The 15,443-nt window shown below is 33.2% G+C and overlaps 1 non-coding gene across 1 annotated transcript; it reads left to right on the forward strand.

Annotated features, from left to right (window-relative positions):
• Positions 1–3,465: 3,465 nt before the first annotated feature.
• On the forward strand, positions 3,466–3,558 carry TRNAI-UAU (transfer RNA isoleucine (anticodon UAU)). Its single transcript is given in 2 exon segments — positions 3,466–3,503; positions 3,523–3,558. It is a non-coding gene; the product is annotated as a tRNA-Ile (tRNA).
• The last annotated feature ends 11,885 nt before the right edge of the window (positions 3,559–15,443 follow it).

Consider the following 15,443-nt stretch of genomic DNA (forward strand, 5'->3'; position numbering starts at 1 on the left):
ACTGACTTTACTGACAATTTAGGTGCTACAGACCAAAAAAACAATGTTTACCTTTAAATATAGAGCACAAGTGAGATTTAACTTATTTTTAATTAAAGATTCTGCACTTTTTGGTATTATAGTGTATATTTTCCCTATGCAACATTAAAGTTACAAATATCTATAGCAAATATTATTTAAGATAAATAAACAGGAATTATTTTACAATTTTGATAATATTGAAATATACAACAATGGCATGAATTCATTGCAATATACACCTATGGATACATAAAACTGGGCAATAACACAAATGCACAATATAATTGATTACCTTATGATTAGAATATTACTTTTATTAGGTACTTTAGTATTGGGTGCAGTAGTTTAGTTGATTTAAAAAGTAACTAATTTAAAATTAATAAACCAAGTTAATTTACTTAGTCAAGTCGATGTTAAAATCGCTCAACTAAAAATAATGCACTTTCACCATGTGCTCCTGTGGCGCAGTCGGTGTGTGCGCAGTACTTATAAGACAGTATCTGTTGAGCAATGCTGAGGTTGTGAGTTAAAGCCTAACCTGGAGCAAATGTAATTTTTTTTCTAATGTCATCAGTAAATGATTATCATCTGCTACCTGAACATCCTGATATGAAGGCAGAAAAAAAAACACAAACATGACTGTTTTTAAGGTATCAGTACACAAAGCTGCTTTGGTTCATATGCACTGTAAACATTACTTTAGTTAGTCAACAAAATGGAATGCTAAAGACTACCTCTTTATTGGTAAAAGAGTTGCATCAATCTGTTTTGCTGCAATGTACCATGAGGGTCCACATTATTAGGGCTGGATAGTACAATCACATTTCATGCTGGGATTTGTAAAGCAAATAACACAAATAAACGGCTTTCCTATATCGCAACAATTGATGATTATACTAATGAAAAAATCAGTTTCATACAAAGATGTTGCTAAGCCCCAGTGGCCTAATAGATAAGGCACTGGCCTCCTAAGACAGGGATTGTGGGTTCAAGTCCCATTTGGGACTTTATTTCATTAAAATAATTTTGGAGATGTTCCTTTTATTCTTGCTTCATACTGCACAAATGGCTCCACCAGAAACTTTTATCTGCTTAACAATCCGGTACTTTTCAGCTTGCAAAATTATGGCCCAGTATCTAAAAGCAGACATTTATCCTAATGACATTGTGGATTAGTTTCCAGATAAGTTTACTATCACCTGGGACAGTGGCTTCAAGTCCCATCTAGGATGCATGTTCCTTTGTTGCTCATTCTCATGCTAGAAGTTATGATTTTTTTCAATGCAGGTGACTGTCTTAATGGTATTGCAGAAAATCCATATATACCAAAACATACCTATTAAGTTTTAATTGCAATTTTATATCAGAGTAGCTACAAAATAACAATTTCTATTGCAATTGCTGATGGGTTTCTTGAAGTCCTTTCATCCATGTTATCAAAAGGGTAATTTTCTGCCTTTTATATTTCTTTGGACACTGACTTTACTGACAATTTAGGTGCTACAGACCAAAAAAACAATGTTTACCTTTAAATATAGAGCACAAGTGAGATTTAACTTATTTTTAATTAAAGATTCTGCACTTTTTGGTATTATAGTGTATATTTTCCCTATGCAACATTAAAGTTACAAATATCTATAGCAAATATTATTTAAGATAAATAAACAGGAATTATTTTACAATTTTGATAATATTGAACTATACAACAATGGCATGAATTCATTGCAATATACACCTATGGATACATAAAACTGGGCAATAACACAAATGCACAATATAATTGATTACCTTATGATTAGAATATTACTTTTATTAGGTACTTTAGTATTGGGTGCAGTAGTTTAGTTGATTTAAAAAGTAACTAATTTAAAATTAATAAACCAAGTTAATTTACTTAGTCAACTCGATGCTAAAATCGCTCAACTAAAAATAAAGCATTTTGACCACGTGCTCCTGTGGCGCAGTTGGTGTGTGCGCAGTACTTATAAGACAGTATCTGTTGAGCAATGCTGAGGTTGTGAGTTCAAGCCTAACCTGGAGCAAATGTAATTTTTTTTCTAATGTCATCAGTAAATGATTATCATCTGCTACCTGAACATCCTGATATGAAGGCAGAAAAAAAAACACAAACATGACTGTTTTTAAGGTATCAGTACACACAGCTGCTTTGGTTCATATGCACTGTAAACATTACTTTAGTTAGTCAACAAAATGGAATGCAAAAGACTACCTCTTTATTGGTAAAAGAGTTGCATCAATCTGTTTTGCTGCAATGTACCATGAGGGTCCACACTATTAGGGCTGGATAGTACAATCACATTTCATGCTGGGATTTGTAAAGCAAATAACACAAATAAACGGCTTTCCTATATCGCAACAATTAATGATTATACTAATGAAAAAATCAGTTTCATAAAAAGATGTTACTAAGCCCCAGTGGCCTAATAGATAAGGCACTGGCCTCCTAAGACAGGGATTGTGGGTTCAAGTCCCATTTGGGACTTTATTTCATTAAAATAATTTTGGAGATGTTCCTTTTATTCTTGCTTCATACTGCACAAATGCCTCCACCAGAAACTTTTATCTGCTTAACAATCCGGTACTGTTCAGCTTGCAAAATTATGGCCCAGTATCTAAAAGCAGACATTTATCCTAATGACATTGTGGATTAGTTTCCAGTTAAGTTTACTATCACCTGGGACAGTGGCTTCAAGTCCCATCTAGGATGCATGTTCCATTGTTGCACATTCTCATGCTAGAAGTTATGAATTATTTCAATGCAGGTGACTGTCTTAATGGTATTGCAGAAAATCCATATATACCAAAACATACCTATTAAGTTTTAATTGCAATTTTATATCAGAGTGGCTACAAAATAACAATGTCTATTGCAATTGCTGATGGGTTTCTTGAAGTTCTTTCATCCTTGTCTTCAAAAGGGTAATTTTCTGCTTTTTATATTTCTTTGGACACTGACTTTATTGACAATTTAGGTGCTACAGACAAAAAAACAATGTTTACCTTTAAATATAGAGCACAAGTGAGATTTCACTTATTTTTATTTAAAGATACTGCATTTTTTGGTAATATAGTGTATATTTTCCCTATGCAACATTAAAGTTACATATATCTATACCAAATATTATTTAAGATAAATAAACAGGAATTATTTTACAATTTTGATAATATTGAACTGTACAACAATGGCATGAATTCATTGCAATATACACCTATGGATACATAAAACTGGGCAATAACACAAATGCACAATATAATTGATTACCTTATGATTAGAATATTACTTTTATTAGGTACTTTAGTATTGGGTGCAGTAGTTTAGTGGATTTAAAAAGTAACTAATTTAAAATTAATAAACCAAGTTAATTTACTTAGTCAACTCGATGCTAAAATCACTCAACTAAAAATAATGCACTTTGACCATGCGCTCCTGTGGCGCTATCGGTCAGCGCGCGGTACTTATAAGGCAGTGTCTGTTGAGCAATGCCGAGGTTGTGAGTTCAAGCCTCACCTGGAGCAAATATAATTTTTTTACTAATGTCATCAGTTATTGATTATCATCTGCTACCTGAACATCCTGATATGAAGGCAAAAAAAAACACAAACATGACTGTTTTTAAGGTACCAGTACACACAGCTGCTTTGGTTCATATGCACTGTAAACATTACTTTAGTTAGTCAACAAAATGGAATGCAAAAGACTACCTATTTATTGGTAAAAGAGTTGCATCAATCTGTTTTGCTGCAATGTAACATGAGGGTCCACACTATTTGGTCTGGTTAGTACAATCACATTTCATGCTGGGATTTGTAAAGCAAAGAACACAAATAAATGGCTTTCCTATATCGCAACAATTAATGATTATACTAATGAAAAACTCAGTTTCACACAAAGACAATACTAAGCCCCAGTGGCCTAATGGATAAGGCACTGGCCTCCTAAGACAGGGATTGTGGGTTCAAGTCCCATCTTGGGTGATAGGATTTATTTCATTAAAATGATTTTGGAGATTTTCCTTTTATTCTTGCTTCATACTGCACAAATGGCTCCACCAAAAACTTTTATCTGCTTAACAATCCGGTACTGTTCAGCTTGCAAAATTATGGCCCAGTATCTAAAAGCAGACATTTATCCTAATGACATTGTGGATTAGTTTCCAGTTAAGTTTACTATCACCTGGGACAGTGGCTTCAAGTCCCATCTAGGATGCATGTTCCTTTGTTGCACATTCTCATGCAAGAAGTTATGATTTTTTTCAATGCAGGTGACTGTCTTAATGGTATTGCAGAAAATCCATATATACCAAAACATACCTATTAAGTTTTAATTGCAATTTTATATCAGAGTGGCTACAAAATAACAATGTCTATTGCAATTGCTGATGGGTTTCTTGAAGTTCTTTCATCCTTGTCTTCAAAAGGGTAATTTTCTGCTTTTTATATTTCTTTGGACACTGACTTTATTGACAATTTAGGTGCTACAGACAAAAAAACAATGTTTACCTTTAAATATAGAGCACAAGTGAGATTTCACTTATTTTTATTTAAAGATTCTGCACTTTTTGGTATTATAGTGTATATTTTCCCTATGCAACATTAAAGTTACAAATATCTATAGCAAATATTATTTAAGATAAATAAACAGGAATTATTTTACAATTTTGATAATATTGAACTATACAACAATGGCATGAATTCATTGCAATATACACCTATGGATACATAAAACTGGGCAATAACACAAATGCACAATATAATTGATTACCTTATGATTAGAATATTACTTTTATTAGGTACTTTAGTATTGGGTGCAGTAGTTTAGTTGATTTAAAAAGTAACTAATTTAAAATTAATAAACCAAGTTAATTTACTTAGTCAACTCGATGCTAAAATCGCTCAACTAAAAATAATGCATTTTGACCATGTGCTCCTGTGGCGCAGTTGGTGTGTGCGCAGTACTTATAAGACAGTATCTGTTGAGCAATGCTGAGGTTGTGAGTTCAAGCCTAACCTGGAGCAAATGTAATTTTTTTTTCTAATGTCATCAGTAAATGATTAACATCTGCTACCTGAACATCCTGATATGAAGGCAGAAAAAAGACACAAACATGACTGTTTTTAAGGTATCAGTACACACAGCTGCTTTGGTTCATATGCACTGTAAACATTACTTTAGTTAGTCAACAAAATGGAATGCAAAAGACTACCTCTTTATTGGTAAAAGAGTTGCATCAATCTGTTTTGCTGCAATGTAACATGAGGGTCCACACTATTAGGGCTGGATAGTATAATCACATTTCATGCTGGGATTTGTAAAGCAAATAACACAAATAAACGGCTTTCCTATATCGCAACAATTGATGATTATACTAATGAAAAAATTAGTTTCATACAAAGATGTTGTTAAGCCCCAGTGGTCTAATAGATAAGGCACTGGCCTCCTAAGACAGGGATTGTGGGTTCAAGTCCCATTTGGGACTTTATTTCATTAAAATAATTTTGGAGATGTTCCTTTTATTCTTGCTTCATACTGCACAAATGGCTCCACCAGAAACTTTTATCTGCTTAACAATCCGGTACTGTTCAGCTTGCAAAATTATGGCCCAGTATCTAAAAGCAGACATTTATCCTAATGACATTGTGGATTAGTTTCCAGATAAGTTTACTATCACCTGGGACAGTGGCTTCAAGTCCCATCTAGGATGCATGTTCCTTTGTTGCTCATTCTCATCCTAGAAGTTATGCTTTTTTCCAATGCAGGTGACTGTCTTAATGGTATTGCAGAAAATCCATATATACCAAAACATACCTATTAAGTTTTAATTGCAATTTAATATCAGAGTGGCTACAAAATAACAATTTCTATTGCAATTGCTGATGGGTTTCTTGAAGTCCTTTCATCCATGTTATCAAAAGGGTAATTTTCTGCCTTTTATATTTCTTTGGACACTGACTTTACTGACAATTTAGGTGCTACAGACCAAAAAAACAATGTTTACCTTTAAATATAGAGCACAAGTGAGATTTAACTTATTTTTAATTAAAGATTCTGCACTTTTTGGTATTATAGTGTATATTTTCCCTATGCAACATTAAAGTTACAAATATCTATAGCAAATATTATTTAAGATAAATAAACAGGAATTATTTTACAATTTTGATAATATTGAACTATACAACAATGGCATGAATTCATTGCAATATACACTTATGGATACATAAAACTGGGCAATAACACAAATGCACAATATAATTGATTACCTTATGATTAGAATATTACTTTTATTAGGTACTTTAGTATTGGGTGCAGTAGTTTAGTTGATTTAAAAAGTAACTAATTTAAAATTAATAAACCAAGTTAATTTACTTAGTCAACTCGATGCTAAAATCGCTCAACTAAAAATAAAGCATTTTGACCACGTGCTCCTGTGGCGCAGTTGGTGTGTGTGCAGTACTTATAAGACAGTATCTGTTGAGCAATGCTGAGGTTGTGAGTTCAAGCCTAACCTGGAGCAAATGTAATTTTTTTTCTAATGTCATCAGTAAATGATTATCATCTGCTACCTGAACATCCTGATATGAAGGCAGAAAAAAAAACACAAACATGACTGTTTTTAAGGTATCAGTACACACAGCTGCTTTGGTTCATATGCACTGTAAACATTACTTTAGTTAGTCAACAAAATGGAATGCAAAAGACTACCTCTTTATTGGTAAAAGAGTTGCATCAATCTGTTTTGCTGCAATGTACCATGAGGGTCCACACTATTAGGGCTGGATAGTACAATCACATTTCATGCTGGGATTTGTAAAGCAAATAACACAAATAAACGGCTTTCCTATATCGCAACAATTAATGATTATACTAATGAAAAAATCAGTTTCATAAAAAGATGTTACTAAGCCCCAGTGGCCTAATAGATAAGGCACTGGCCTCCTAAGACAGGGATTGTGGGTTCAAGTCCCATTTGGGACTTTATTTCATTAAAATAATTTTGGAGATGTTCCTTTTATTCTTGCTTCATACTGCACAAATGGCTCCACCAGAAACTTTTATCTGCTTAACAATCCGGTACTTTTCAGCTTGCAAAATTATGGCCCAGTATCTAAAAGCAGACATTTATCCTAATGACATTGTGGATTAGTTTCCAGATAAGTTTACTATCACCTGGGACAGTGGCTTCAAGTCCCATCTAGGATGCATGTTCCTTTGTTGCTCATTCTCATGCTAGAAGTTATGATTTTTTTCAATGCAGGTGACTGTCTTAATGGTATTGCAGAAAATCCATATATACCAAAACATACCTATTAAGTTTTAATTGCAATTTTATATCAGAGTGGCTACAAAATAACAATTTCTATTGCAATTGCTGATGGGTTTCTTGAAGTCCTTTCATCCATGTTATCAAAAGGGTAATTTTCTGCCTTTTATATTTCTTTGGACACTGACTTTACTGACAATTTAGGTGCTACAGACCAAAAAAACAATGTTTACCTTTAAATATAGAGCACAAGTGAGATTTAACTTATTTTTAATTAAAGATTCTGCACTTTTTGGTATTATAGTGTATATTTTCCCTATGCAACATTAAAGTTACAAATATCTATAGCAAATATTATTTAAGATAAATAAACAGGAATTATTTTACAACAATGGCATGAATTCATTGCAATATACACCTATGGATACATAAAACTGGGCAATAACACAAATGCACAATATAATTGATTACCTTATGATTAGAATATTACTTTTATTAGGTACTTTAGTATTGGGTGCAGTAGTTTAGTGAATTTAAAAAGTAACTAATTTAAAATTAATAAACCAAGTTAATTTACTTAGTCAACTCAATGCTAAAATCACTCAACTAAAAATAATGCACTTTGACCATGCGCTCCTGTGGCGCTATCGGTCAGCGCACGGTACTTATAAGGCAGTGTCTGTTGAGCAATGCCAAGGTTGTGAGTTCAAGCCTCACCTGGAGCAAATGTAATTTTTTTACTAATGTCATCAGTTATTGATTATCATCTGCTACCTGAACATCCTGATATGAAGGCAGAAAAAAAACACAAACATGACTGTTTTTAAGGTACCAGTACACACAGCTGCTTTGGTTCATATGCACTGTAAACATTACTTTAGTTAGTCAACAAAATGGAATGCAAAAGACTACCTCTTTATTGGTAAAAGAGTTGCATCAATCTGTTTTGCTGCAATGTAACATGAGGGTCCACACAATTTGGTCTGGTTAGTACAATCACATTTCATGCTGGGATTTGTAAAGCAAAGAACACAAATAAATGGCTTTCCTATATCGCAACAATTAATGATTATACTAATGAAAAACTCAGTTTCACACAAAGACGATGCTAAGCCCCAGTGGCCTAATGGATAAGGCACTGGGCTCCTAAGCCAGGGTTTGTGGGTTCAAGTCCCATCTTGGGTGATAGGATTTATTTCATTAAAATGATTTTGGAGATGTTCCTTTTATTCTTGCTTCATACTGCACAAATGGCTCCACCAGAAACTTTTATCTGCTTAACAATCCGGTACTTTTCAGCTTGCAAAATTATGGCCCAGTATCTAAAAGCAGACATTTATCCTAATGACATTGTGGATTAGTTTCCAGTTAAGTTTACTATCACCTGGGACAGTGGCTTCAAGTCCCATCTAGGATGCATGTTCCTTTGTTGCTCATTCTCATGCTAGAAGTTATGATTTTTTTCAATGCAGGTGACTGTCTTAATGGTATTGCAGAAAATCCATATATACCAAAACATACCTATTAAATTTTAATTGCAATTTTATATCAGAGTGGCTACAAAATAACAATGTCTATTGCAATTGCTGATGGGTTTCTTGAAGTTCTTTCATCCTTGTCTTCAAAAGGGTAATTTTCTGCTTTTTATATTTCTTTGGACACTGACTTTATTGACAATTTAGGTGCTACAGACAAAAAAACAATGTTTACCTTTAAATATAGAGCACAAGTGAGATTTAACTTATTTTTATTTAAAGATACTGCATTTTTTGGTAATATAGTGTATATTTTCCCTATGCAACATTAAAGTTACATATATCTATACCAAATATTAATATAAGATAAATAAACAGGAATTATTTTACAATTTTGATAATATTGAACTGTACAACAATGGCATGAATTCATTGCAATATACACCTATGGATACATAAAACTGGGCAATAACACAAATGCACAATATAATTGATTACCTTATGATTAGAATATTACTTTTATTAGGTACTTTAGTATTGGGTGCAGTAGTTTAGTGGATTTAAAAAGTAACTAATTTAAAATTAATAAACCAAGTTAATTTACTTAGTCAACTCGATGCTAAAATCACTCAACTAAAAATAATGCACTTTGACCATGCGCTCCTGTGGCGCTATCGATCAGCGCGCGGTACTTATAAGGCAGTGTCTGTTGAGCAATGCCGAGGTTGTGAGTTCAAGCCTCACCTGGAGCAAATGTAATTTTTTTACTAATGTCATCAGTTATTGATTATCATCTGCTACCTGAACATCCTGATATGAAGGCAGAAAAAAAACACAAACATGACTGTTTTTAAGGTACCAGTACACACAGCTGCTTTGGTTCATATGCACTGTAAACATTACTTTAGTTAGTCAACAAAATGGAATGCAAAAGACTACCTCTTTATTGGTAAAAGAGTTGCATCAATCTGTTTTGCTGCAATGTAACATGAGGGTCCACACTATTAGGGCTGGATAGTACAATCACATTTCATGCTGGGATTTGTAAAGCAAATAACACAAATAAACGGCTTTCCTATATCGCAACAATTGATGATTATACTAATGAAAAAATCAGTTTCATACAAAGATGTTGCTAAGTCCCAATGGCCTAATAGATAAGGCACTGGCCTCCTAAAACAGGGATTGTGGGTTCAAGTCCCATCTTGGGTGATAGGATTTATTTCATTAAAGTGATTTTGGAGATGTTCCTTTTATTCTTGCTTCATACTGCACAAATGGCTCCACCAGAAACTTTTATCTGCTTAACAATCCGGTACTGTTCAGCTTGCAAAATTATGGCCCAGTATCTAAAAGCAGACATTCATCCTAATGACATTGTGGATTAGTTTCCTGAAAAGTTTACTATCACCTGGGACAGTGGCTTAAAGTCCCATCTAGGATGCATGTTCCTTTGTTGCTCATTCTCATCCTAGAAGTTATGCTTTTTTTCAATGCAGGTGACTGTCTTAATGGTATTGCAGAAAATCCATATATACCAAAACATACCTATTAAGTTTTAATTGCAATTTAATATCAGAGTGGCTACAAAATAACAATTTCTATTGCAATTGCTGATGGGTTTCTTGAAGTCCTTTCATCCATGTTATCAAAAGGGTAATTTTCTGCCTTTTATATTTCTTTGGACACTGACTTTACTGACAATTTAGGTGCTACAGACCAAAAAAACAATGTTTACCTTTAAATATAGAGCACAAGTGAGATTTAACTTATTTTTAATTAAAGATTCTGCACTTTTTGGTATTATAGTGTATATTTTCCCTATGCAACATTAAAGTTACAAATATCTATAGCAAATATTATTTAAGATAAATAAACAGGAATTATTTTACAATTTTGATAATATTGAACTATACAACAATGGCATGAATTCATTGCAATATACACCTATGGATACATAAAACTGGGCAATAACACAAATGCACAATATAATTGATTACCTTATGATTAGAATATTACTTTTATTAGGTACTTTAGTATTGGGTGCAGTAGTTTAGTGGATTTAAAAAGTAACTAATTTAAAATTAATAAACCAAGTTAATTTACTTAGTCAACTCGATGCTAAAATCACTCAACTAAAAATAATGCACTTTGACCATGCGCTCCTGTGGCGCTATCGATCAGCGCGCGGTACTTATAAGGCAGTGTCTGTTGAGCAATGCCGAGGTTGTGAGTTCAAGCCTCACCTGGAGCAAATGTAATTTTTTTACTAATGTCATCAGTTATTGATTATCATCTGCTACCTGAACATCCTGATATGAAGGCAGAAAAAAAACACAAACATGACTGTTTTTAAGGTACCAGTACACACAGCTGCTTTGGTTCATATGCACTGTAAACATTACTTTAGTTAGTCAACAAAATGGAATGCAAAAGACTACCTCTTTATTGGTAAAAGAGTTGCATCAATCTGTTTTGCTGCAATGTAACATGAGGGTCCACACTATTAGGGCTGGATAGTACAATCACATTTCATGCTGGGATTTGTAAAACAAATAACACAAATAAACGGCTTTCCTATATCGCAACAATTGATGATTATACTAATGAAAAAATCAGTTTCATACAAAGATGTTGCTAAGTCCCAGTGGCCTAATAGATAAGGCACTGGCCTCCTAAAACAGGGATTGTGGGTTCAAGTCCCATCTTGGGTGATAGGATTTATTTCATTAAAGTGATTTTGGAGATGTTCCTTTTATTCTTGCTTCATACTGCACAAATGGCTCCACCAGAAACTTTTATCTGCTTAACAATCCGGTACTGTTCAGCTTGCAAAATTATGGCCCAGTATCTAAAAGCAGACATTCATCCTAATGACATTGTGGATTAGTTTCCTGAAAAGTTTACTATCACCTGGGACAGTGGCTTAAAGTCCCATCTAGGATGCATGTTCCTTTGTTGCTCATTCTCATCCTAGAAGTTATGCTTTTTTTCAATGCAGGTGACTGTCTTAATGGTATTGCAGAAAATCCATATATACCAAAACATACCTATTAAGTTTTAATTGCAATTTAATATCAGAGTGGCTACAAAATAACAATTTCTATTGCAATTGCTGATGGGTTTCTTGAAGTCCTTTCATCCATGTTATCAAAAGGGTAATTTTCTGCCTTTTATATTTCTTTGGACACTGACTTTACTGACAATTTAGGTGCTACAGACCAAAAAAACAATGTTTACCTTTAAATATAGAGCACAAGTGAGATTTAACTTATTTTTAATTAAAGATTCTGCACTTTTTGGTATTATAGTGTATATTTTCCCTATGCAACATTAAAGTTACAAATATCTATAGCAAATATTATTTAAGATAAATAAACAGGAATTATTTTACAATTTTGATAATATTGAACTATACAACAATGGCATGAATTCATTGCAATATACACCTATGGATACATAAAACTGGGCAATAACACAAATGCACAATATAATTGATTACCTTATGATTAGAATATTACTTTTATTAGGTACTTTAGTATTGGGTGCAGTAGTTTAGTTGATTTAAAAAGTAACTAATTTAAAATTAATAAACCAAGTTAATTTACTTAGTCAACTCGATGCTAAAATCACTCAACTGAAAATAATGCACTTTGACCATGCGCTCCTGTGGCGCTATCGTTCAGCGTGCGGTACTTATGAGGCAGTGTCTGTTGAGCAATGCCGAGGTTGTGAGTTCAAGCCTCACCTGGAGCAAATGTAATTTTTTTACTAATGTCATCAGTTATTGATTATCATCTGCTACCTGAACATCCTGATATGAAGGCAGAAAAAAAACACAAACATGACTGTTTTTAAGGTACCAGTACACACAGCTGCTTTGGTTCATATGCACTGTAAACATTACTTTAGTTAGTCAACAAAATGGAATGCAAAAGACTACCTATTTATTGGTAAAAGAGTTGCATCAATCTGTTTTGCTGCAATGTAACATGAGGGTCCACACTATTTGGTCTGGTTAGTACAATCACATTTCATGCTGGGATTTGTAAAGCAAAGAACACAAATAAATGGCTTTCCTATATCGCAACAATTAATGATTATACTAATGAAAAACTCAGTTTCACACAAAGACGATACTAAGCCCCAGTGGCCTAATGGATAAGGCACTGGGCTCCTAAGCCAGGGTTTGTGGGTTCAAGTCCCATCTTGGGTGATAGGATTTATTTCATTAAAATGATTTTGGAGATGTTCCTTTTATTCTTGCTTCATACTGCACAAATGGCTCCACCAGAATCTTTTATCTGCTTAACAATCCGGTACTGTTCAGCTTGCAAAATTATGGCCCAGTATCTAAAAGCAGACATTTATCCTAATGACATTGTGGATTAGTTTCCAGTTAAGTTTACTATCACCTGGGACAGTGGCTTCAAGTCCCATCTAGGATGCATGTTCCTTTGTTGCTCATTCTCATGCTAGAAGTTATGATTTTTTTCAATGCAGGTGACTGTCTTAATGGTATTGCAGAAAATCCATATATACCAAAACATACCTATTAAGTTTTAATTGCAATTTAATATCAGAGTGGCTACAAAATAACAATGTCTATTGCAATTGCTGATGGGTTTCTTGAAGTTCTTTCATCCTTGTCTTCAAAAGGGTAATTTTCTGCTTTTTATATTTCTTTGGACACTGACTTTATTGACAATTTAGGTGCTACAGACAAAAAAACAATGTTTACCTTTAAATATAGAGCACAAGTGAGATTTAACTTATTTTTATTTAAAGATACTGCATTTTTTGGTAATATAGTGTATATTTTCCTTATGCAACATTAAAGTTACATATATCTATACCAAATATTAATGTAAGATAAATAAACAGGAATTATTTTACAATTTTGATAATATTGAACTGTACAACAATGGCATGAATTCATTGCAATATACACCTATGGATACATAAAACTGGGCAATAACACAAATGCACAATATAATTGATTACCTTATGATTAGAATATTACTTTTATTAGGTACTTTAGTATTGGGTGCAGTAGTTTAGTGGATTTAAAAAGTAACTAATTTAAAATTAATAAACCAAGTTAATTTACTTAGTCAACTCGATGCTAAAATCACTCAACTAAAAATAATGCACTTTGACCATGCGCTCCTGTGGCGCTATCGATCAGCGCGCGGTACTTATAAGGCAGTGTCTGTTGAGCAATGCCGAGGTTGTGAGTTCAAGCCTCACCTGGAGCAAATGTAATTTTTTTACTAATGTCATCAGTTATTGATTATCATCTGCTACCTGAACATCCTGATATGAAGGCAGAAAAAAAACACAAACATGACTGTTTTTAAGGTACCAGTACACACAGCTGCTTTGGTTCATATGCACTGTAAACATTACTTTAGTTAGTCAACAAAAAGGAATGCAAAAGACTACCTCTTTATTGGTAAAAGAGTTGCATCAATCTGTTTTGCTGCAATGTAACATGAGGGTCCACACTATTAGGGCTGGATAGTACAATCACATTTCATGCTGGGATTTGTAAAACAAATAACACAAATAAACGGCTTTCCTATATCGCAACAATTGATGATTATACTAATGAAAAAATCAGTTTCATACAAAGATGTTGCTAAGTCCCAGTGGCCTAATAGATAAGGCACTGGCCTCCTAAAACAGGGATTGTGGGTTCAAGTCCCATCTTGGGTGATAGGATTTATTTCATTAAAGTGATTTTGGAGATGTTCCTTTTATTCTTGCTTCATACTGCACAAATGGCTCCACCAGAAACTTTTATCTGCTTAACAATCCGGTACTGTTCAGCTTGCAAAATTATGGCCCAGTATCTAAAAGCAGACATTCATCCTAATGACATTGTGGATTAGTTTCCTGAAAAGTTTACTATCACCTGGGACAGTGGCTTAAAGTCCCATCTAGGATGCATGTTCCTTTGTTGCTCATTCTCATCCTAGAAGTTATGCTTTTTTTCAATGCAGGTGACTGTCTTAATGGTATTGCAGAAAATCCATATATACCAAAACATACCTATTAAGTTTTAATTGCAATTTAATATCAGAGTGGCTACAAAATAACAATTTCTATTGCAATTGCTGATGGGTTTCTTGAAGTCCTTTCATCCATGTTATCAAAAGGGTAATTTTCTGCCTTTTATATTTCTTTGGACACTGACTTTACTGACAATTTAGGTGCTACAGACCAAAAAAACAATGTTTACCTTTAAATATAGAGCACAAGTGAGATTTAACTTATTTTTAATTAAAGATTCTGCACTTTTTGGTATTATAGTGTATATTTTCCCTATGCAACATTAAAGTTACAAATATCTATAGCAAATATTATTTAAGATAAATAAACAGGAATTATTTTACAATTTTGATAATATTGAACTATACAACAATGGCATGAATTCATTGCAATATACACCTATGGATACATAAAACTGGGCAATAACACAAATGCACAATATAATTGATTACCTTATGATTAGAATATTACTTTTATTAGGTACTTTAGTATTGGGTGCAGTAGTTTAGTTGATTTAAAAAGTAACTAATTTAAAATTAATAAACCAAGTTAATTTACTTAGTCAACTCGATGCTAAAATCACTCAACTGAAAATAATGCACTTTGACCATGC

Source organism: Taudactylus pleione, unplaced genomic scaffold, assembly GCF_031769625.1.
Source record: "Taudactylus pleione unplaced genomic scaffold, aTauple2 ptg000473l, whole genome shotgun sequence".
In the NCBI taxonomy this organism is placed as follows: Eukaryota; Metazoa; Chordata; class Amphibia; order Anura; family Myobatrachidae; genus Taudactylus; species Taudactylus pleione.